Source organism: Eriocheir sinensis, unplaced genomic scaffold, assembly GCF_024679095.1.
Source record: "Eriocheir sinensis breed Jianghai 21 unplaced genomic scaffold, ASM2467909v1 Scaffold150, whole genome shotgun sequence".
Lineage (NCBI taxonomy): Eukaryota > Metazoa > Arthropoda > Malacostraca > Decapoda > Varunidae > Eriocheir > Eriocheir sinensis.
The window spans coordinates 74,098-82,096 of record NW_026110851.1 but is presented as its reverse complement, the minus strand read 5'-3'; the positions used below and the strand labels follow the sequence as shown (position 1 = coordinate 82,096).

Below are 7,999 nucleotides of genomic sequence, written 5' to 3'. Positions count from 1 at the left end.
TGTATTATAAGATACAAAAGGGGACCAGGTGCCTAAATCTACTTAGAGGAAAAGCAATTGTGAGCACATCCTCCCCGTAGAAGTGACCTGAGATGACCTGAAAGAGCTTCCTTGGAAATCTGACCTCTAGAACATTATCAGAGGAGTAAGATAAGGAACGAGACATAGTTGTGTTGTGCTAGAAAACATCTCTGTACCATACATTGTCACCTAAACATAAAAGTGCGTTTTTCTCAAAATAAAAATTTCAATGTAAAGAATTATATATCTCGACCTGTATTTGGACGATCTTTTTTTTTTTTCAGCATAATACTCAGAAAATAATTATCTACAAAACTGCATATTGAGATGTGGTAATGTCAAAGTTTGTAGGATCTGTGATTTTTTTTCGGTAGTTTTTACAGAAAAAAAATTTCCGCTTGAATTGATTTTGTTTTGTGCACTTATTATTTGCGATATACAAATGATAATATGCAGTACTGTTCCTTTGGGTGTCATTTAAATCTCATATAAAGGACATTCCTTTACTTTGATTATTTTCCGTGAATAAGATTTTTTTGAGCATGTAAAACTTTCAAAAAAAAACTCCTTCAATTTTTATTAAAATTATATCAGGGGTACCTCACAGTCTAGTGTTTAAACTGTAAAAAAATCATGTCCCCTTTTTTTTACGTTGCTGCCTATTATGAGGCATCTTGATGAGGCCTGATGGATTGGCCATGGCTTCTTCCAGGTGGGGCCTGATGGTGGGCCCAGCCGTTCTAGCACAGGCGAGAGTTTATAGTGGCGCCATCTTGCATTGGCTCATGCTCCTTCAGAACTCGTTCTTGATTCGCTTGGACGGTTTATCCTAACTCTCCTTCTTCTGCAGTTCGCGGGGGGCTCACCATGCGGGAAGGCCTGGCGGTGTGCGAGGCAGTGCGCGCTACGGGACACCTCAGCGCCCTCGATCTGGTGGAGGTGAACCCGACGCTTGGCACAGGTCGAGACGCCGCCCGCACCGCTCACGCCGCCCGTCTTTTACTTCTCAGCGCTCTCACCGGCTACAGGAGGGCGTAAGGGCGTGAGGGTGTAGCTAAGGGTCATATTCCTAAACGTATCGGCCTTACATTGCTATATAATGGCTTTGATAAGGGTTAGGGGGGGATGTGAAGGTTCTTAAAATGATTCTTCGGTACAGTGATAGGTGAGTTTTGGAATATGTGTGATAGTGAGAAGAAACAGGAGGATGAGGAGGAGAATTTCAAGGAGGAGGAGGAGGAGGACAAGTAAGGAGTAAGCAGGAGGAGAGAGAGATGAGGTCAGAAGGATTTACGAGGAATGAAAGGGATAGGAATTTTGTATAAGGAGTCGGAGAAGAAACAGGAGGAGGAGAATTGCAATGAAAAGGAGGAGGAGGTTAGGTAAGAAGTATTCAGGAGGAGAGAGATAAGGTCAAAAGGATTTACGAGGAATGAAAGGGATAGGAATTTTGTATAAGGAGTCGGAGAAGAAACAAGAGGAGGAGAATTGCAATGAAAAGGAGGAGGAGGTTAGGTAAGAAATAATCAGGAGGAGAGAGATAAGGTCAAAAGGATTTACGAGGAATGGAAGGGATAGGAATTTTGTTCTATAAGGAGTCGGAGGTTTATAGGAAGGAGGAGGAGAGAGATTATAAGAGAAATAATGAATGCTTTGGATATGTATCGGCTTGTGTCGGTTTATATCGGTTAATCTGATGGCCTCGTTTTCGTTTCTGAATAACTTATATCGATCCGCTTTTGTTTTGTATGAGAGCAAGCGATGAAAGTTCCTGTATTATTATTATTATTATTATTATTTGACCGTGGGCAGCTCCTTTGTTCACTATCAACCTTATTTATGTCTTTCCTTGTCCTTAAAGTTACAATGGTCTTATATGATGATTCTCCTGAAGAGCTGAATGGATATGAAACCTAAAAAAACAAATGGCTTATGCACTCCTCTTATTTTTCTGTATACCAACTGGGTTTTATTTTTGTACTGTATATTTGTTTTTCCCTTGCCCTGCCTCCTCTACTGTAAAAAGAATATGCAGTTTAACCTAAGCCTGGTATTATAAGACTTTCGCTTCTCACTTCACGTATTACTAAAGGTCAAAGAGGCGTCAATCGGGTTATAATGAGTGTTTCTTTAGGTTCACGGTACAGAAGAAGCGTCAAACTACCACCAGGGTCATAATACTACTCCTGGAAATGCCCCTAGCTCCTGCGAAAGCCTTGTCAAATAGGTGAACTTATGGGACGAAATATTTAAAAATGTCTGAGAATCTCGGACCCAAAACAGTGTAGTCGAAAATACAGACTCCATAGATAAGTAATAACACTGGAAATCGGTTTAAGGCCATTCTGTATTTAGAGGGAGAGTGGGAAGGGGGATAAATGGCTATGACCTCCCTCACTCCTAGCTCTTTGGTCGATAATGGACGCCTATATAGTACCTCTCGAAGCTCTTCTTTCCCTTGGGCAAAGCTTTATCGATTTATCTGGAGGCACCTTTCGCGGGAGGGATAAATCAGCTACTCCAGATATTTCTTCCTTTTTTCATCCTCTCTCTTCCCTTCGATTCTCATTTTTTACATCTCATTCATTCTCTTCTCTTTTCCTTCCCCTTCTTTCCTCTTTATCTCTTTCTTTGATACGCTTTACATATCCTTTATTTTCTTACGTCAGAGTGGAGACCAAGGATAAAACAAATATACGAATAGAGAAATATATAAAAGCCCACTATTCTATTTACCTCTAATAAGAAAGTAATGAAAAGCAAATGTCGTTAGCTTGTTATGATAGGCTATGCGGGTACTTATTATTACTATTCTTATTATTAAACGACCATTGGATATCTATTAGTGATTTCCCTTAACCTGAAATCACTATAACATCATCTCAAGGGAATTTATTGATGCTCTAAGCTGTTACAACAATCTTATTTATTCGCATAGCCTCCTCTGGTACTCTTTAAATGCACTGAATAGGTAAATCAAAGCTAATATATAAATTCTACCTTGGTTTTAGTGTATATATCTCTTGCCCTAGCACTGAAACGCCATCCACGCTGAACGAGGCTATTTATAGACGAAGATACTGGGAGGAAGGAAGTGGAGCATATATTATCACGACCTTTGGTAAGAACGTAGATAAACATGCTTCAAACACTATATAGAGAGAGGAAATAGATGTAACTGGATGAACTTGAATGCGTAGAGTCTATTCATATATAATAATAATAATAATAATAATAATAATAATAATAATAATTTCATTTCGCACATCGGCATATATAAAGAACAGGACAAGTAAACGAACGAGAACAAAATCGAGATACATAATTATACGCTCAAGTAGATGACAGCTTGATTATATATGCGTGTTTCATTAGGGTCATAAAACTACCCATGGAAATACCCAAAACTCGCACGAAAGCCTTGTCAAATATGAGCTTGGGCACCCTGTATGTCCGTGTACGTTATTATTTAAGGTTCATGGATACAGAAGAAGGGTTAAACTACCACCAGGGTCATAAAACTACCCCTGAAAATACCCGAGACTCCCACGAAAGCCTTGTCAAATATGAACTTGGACACCGGGATGTTCAAGAATGACCCTGTATGTCCGTGTACGTCATTATTTAAGGTTCATGGTACAGAAGAAGGGTTAAACTACCACCAGGGTCATAAAACTACCCCTGGAAATACCCGAGACTCCCACGAAAGCCTTGTCAAATATGAACTTGAACACCGGGATGTTCAAGAATGGCCCTGTATGTCCGTGTACGTCATTATTTAAAGTTCATGGGTACAGAAGAAGGATCAAACCACCACCAGGGTCATAAAACTACCCCTGGAAATACCCGAGACTCCCACGAAAGCCTTGTCAAATATGAAATTAACTTGGACACCGGGATGTTTAAGAATGACCCTGAATGTCCGTGTACGTCATTATTTAAAGTTCATGGGTACAGAAGAAGGATCAAACTACCACCAGGGTCATAAAACTACCCCTGGAAATACCCGAGACTCCCACGAAAGCCTTGTCAAATATGAACTGGACACCGGGATGTTTAAGAATGACCCTGAATGTCCGTGTACGTCATTATTTAAAGTTCATGGTACAGAAGAAGGATCAAACTACCACCAGGGTCATAAAACTACCCCTGGAAATACCCGAGACTCCCACGAAAGCCTTGTCAAATATGAGCTTGGGCACCGAGATGTTTAAGAATGACCCTGAATGTCCGTGTACGTCATTATTTAAAGTTCATGGGTACAGAAGAAGGATCAAACTACCATCAGGGTCATAAAACTAGCCCTGGAAATATACCCAAGACTCCCACGAAAGCCTTGTCATATATGAGCTTGCACCGGGATGTTTGATAATGACCCTAAATATCCACGTACGTCATTATTAACCCTCTTTTTCTATATCTGAGAGGCGTAATATAGGGAATTGCGTCTCATGTTCCCAGTGGCCGTTTCCTCGTTCCTCCGCGGCCCAGTAATCGCAATAATGGAAAGAAAAGTCGATAGCAGATGTTAGGCTTAAAGATTTTTCCTTATACAAAGCCGCCAGAGCAAGCCCGGAACTGACCCTTGACCTTAATCGTACCTTTATTAACTTGTCTTTCTAATGCACTAAGTTTAAAAGGGTGAAGTAGTGTTTTTATAGGTAAATACGCCATAAAAACAGATGTTGGTGAATAGCATAGACGCCCCTGAAGACATGAAAGAAAACGGAGACTCGAGCAAAATATAAGCCTGAAAACCGTTAATATATTACAAAATTTGTCTCTTGTTTTAATATATCTACAGTTTATTACGCGATTATAAATGCTAGTGATTATAAGTGTATGATAGAAATAACGATTGGGGGACTTTTATTATATCAAACTTTAACACGGTAAAAACACTCATTAAGGCATTTCTACAATAAAACAAAAAAATCTGGAAGGAAAGAAAATTATGTTGTAATGCTTTGTTGATTTTAAAGCGAGATAGAAGGCAAAATTAGTAAACTTAATATTAATAGATCTTTCATATATCAAACTTATATCACTGGAAAAAACACACCCAATAAAACATTTCCACAATAAACTAAAAAATAAACTAAGGCTCATAAAACACATCCCACCATTTCTTTAATCTTAAAAACACAGAAAAGGTCAAGAAAAGCAGGTTGACCCTCTTGTATAGCTACTCGACAAACCTTACGTGTAGCAAACTGAACCACGGGGAAAACACCCAATGAGAGATAGATATGCAAAAATTAAAATATATGGAGGAAGAGAACTGTATGTACTACAGTTATATGAATTTATGAAGGAAAGAAAAATATTAAACCAAGAAAGGCGAATGGGTGACTAGAATTTACAGTGGAGGTGGGATAAATGGTTTGAATGGGGCAATGGAAAGCCAGGGAAGGGTAAAAAATGGGAAAAAAATGGAAAATGGATTGGAAAAAATGGGTGAATAATGGAAGTTGGTGAATGAAAAGTTGGGGCTATTTCAATACTGCCAAGTCAGCATAAAATGCGCTAGCTATAGCACATTTTTCATGGATGTGGTGCATCTTATGGCGCATTTCTATGGAGCCATTACCATATAGTGGTTAAGTTATGGTTACCATATATAGGTTCTGGCAGCAGAAACAGGAACGGCCATAGTTTCTATTATTCAGACTACATATCAAAACTTCTTATTTTGATAGTAAATTAATCATTAGTGTAATATATAATCAGAATCATTCACATGATCCACCATAATCCTTGTATGTGAGGTGGGGAGGAAAGTTTCCCTAGTAAATTATTAGCGCTTTTCGTCCCTTCACTCTAGCATTTCTACGTCCGTTACGATTGGCGGCGGTGCTCTATTTTCAGGCGTAGCATCAGTAGCATGGAGGAGGGAGGCAAAGTTAAGGCGGGAAACCCTCTGCGCCGCCCTCCTCCCTCCGCCCCTCCTCGGCCCCTCCGCCATGGCCCTCACCTCCTACGAGAAGATAGAGAAGATCGGCGAGGGCACGTACGGCGTCGTCTACAAGGCCCACGACCTCATCACCAAGAGGATCGTGGCGCTCAAGAAGATTCGGCTGGAGAAGTGAGTGTGGCGGCCCGTGCTGAGTGCTGAGGCGGGGAGGTGCTGTTTGCAGGGGTCAGCAGCACGTGGGGGGGATATTTTGTTTATTTTTTAGTTATTTAGGGATTTGGGGTCAATGGGGTTCCTGGGGTTAGCTTAGGAAGGGTTTTGGGGGTCGGCCTGTGATGCTGAGTATTGCGTGGTGGTATGTTTTTAGGGGTCAGCAGCACGTGGGGGGGTGATATTTTGTTTATTTTTAGTTATGTAGGGAAATTGGGGTCAAGGAATGCTTTGGGGGCATTGGGGTTCCTGGGGTTAGCAAACGAAGGGTTTTAGGGGTCGGCGTGTGATGCTGAGTATTGCGTGGTGGTGTTTTCAGGGGTCAGCGGCACGTGGGGGGTGATATTTAGGGTTACGTTAGGTTATTGGGGTCTGTGGAGGCTGTTTGGGGTTTGGGGTCACTAGGGTTATCAAGGGAAGGGTTTTAAGGGGATTGCTGACTATTGCGTGGTGATGCTGAGGCGATGCTGGTAGTGGTATGGGGTCAGCATTACGTTGGGGAGTGTTATTGGGGTTTATTTGGGGTCTTGGGAGGCTGTGTAGGGCATGTGGATAATGGGGTTAGAAAGGTTGGGGGTTGGGTCTGATTTGGGGTCCATAGCACACGCGAGGTCAAGGAAGCTTAGCTTAGAGGTTGCTGTTGAGGGCTCGTTGTGTTCAGGGGTGTCCGTCGGGCGTCCTGGAGTACATGGATGCTGTGAGGGGTTGAGTTGGGTGTTGGTGTGGGGTTGGGCCAGGTGTACTTGATTGTGAGTGCATGTAAGGTGTGGGGTTGGGCCAGGTGTACTTGATTGTGAGTGCATGTAAGGTGTGGAGAGCTTGTTGTGTGCTGGTGTGGTGGTGCTGTTTTTACCCCTGTGTTGGAGTTGTGCTGTGAGAGGCTTCTGGGATGCATAGATTTCCAGTCTTTCAACAACTTCACTCAGAGTTGGCAGTCACTGCCGCTGCATGCTCTCATCACACGACGAAACCGGTTGCATTTAAGTATTAAATTAATTAACAGTATTATAACATTAAACTACAATCAAACCTAATTGCCCTCCTTGACCGGCCCCTTGCGGTGGGGGCGATGCGCTCCTATCGACCCCCCAACATTCTAGTGATGGAAAAAAAATATTGCAAGAACAATTAATTAGCACCAGATTGTATTTAAAATTGTTGAAGTGCGCTTTAAGATTATTAAAAAAAGATTGTGCCAACCACTGGAGTGAAGTTGGTGGAAGACTTGAAATATGTGTTGTTTGGTTACGATTCATTGAAAAATTTCTTGCTGTTCAGCCACACAGTTAGATTTAAGAGATGGGTGATGTGTTTATGTATGAACACTGGCAGGAGTTGTGGTCGTATGTAAATTAATCACCAAGAGTTGGAAAGGATAGACTGACAGAATTAGATATGTATTTTTTTATTTGGAGGAAAGCCTGTGCGCTCCATCTGAACCAAAAGGAAGGAACCGCTAACCTGATCATGAGGACTTTTATTTTACTCAATTGGTTTGGCTTCTGGAAGGATCTGCTGCATCGCCTGCTTGGAGGGTCACCTGGCCAGGTAACTAGAGCTGTGCATGGCCAGTTTCTGCAGCTATCACAGTCCTAGTTACCTAGCGGGGCTGACCCACACACTGCGCCCAGTTGTGCTGCTGAGGAAGGGAGAATATAACAGAATCATGAGAACTGTGATTATCTGTGTTGTAGTTTGACTGTCCCTATTTTTATTTCATTGCTACTTGAACTCAGAAAAAAATGGTACAAGTGGCAATGTCTAGTGGAGTTTCATTCCCACATGCATTGTGGATTATGGATTCCTGGATGGATACATAGAGAAGAATGGCAGTTACATAAACCATTCATGATA

General features: G+C 41.6%; 1 long non-coding RNA gene across 1 annotated transcript; it reads left to right on the top strand.

Annotated features, from left to right (window-relative positions):
• Window positions 1–855: 855 nt before the first annotated feature.
• LOC126990235 (uncharacterized) lies at window positions 856–1,962 on the top strand. Its single transcript, XR_007744147.1, has 2 exons — window positions 856–1,403; window positions 1,537–1,962. It is a non-coding gene; the product is annotated as an uncharacterized LOC126990235 (long non-coding RNA).
• Window positions 1,963–7,999: the final 6,037 nt, after the last annotated feature.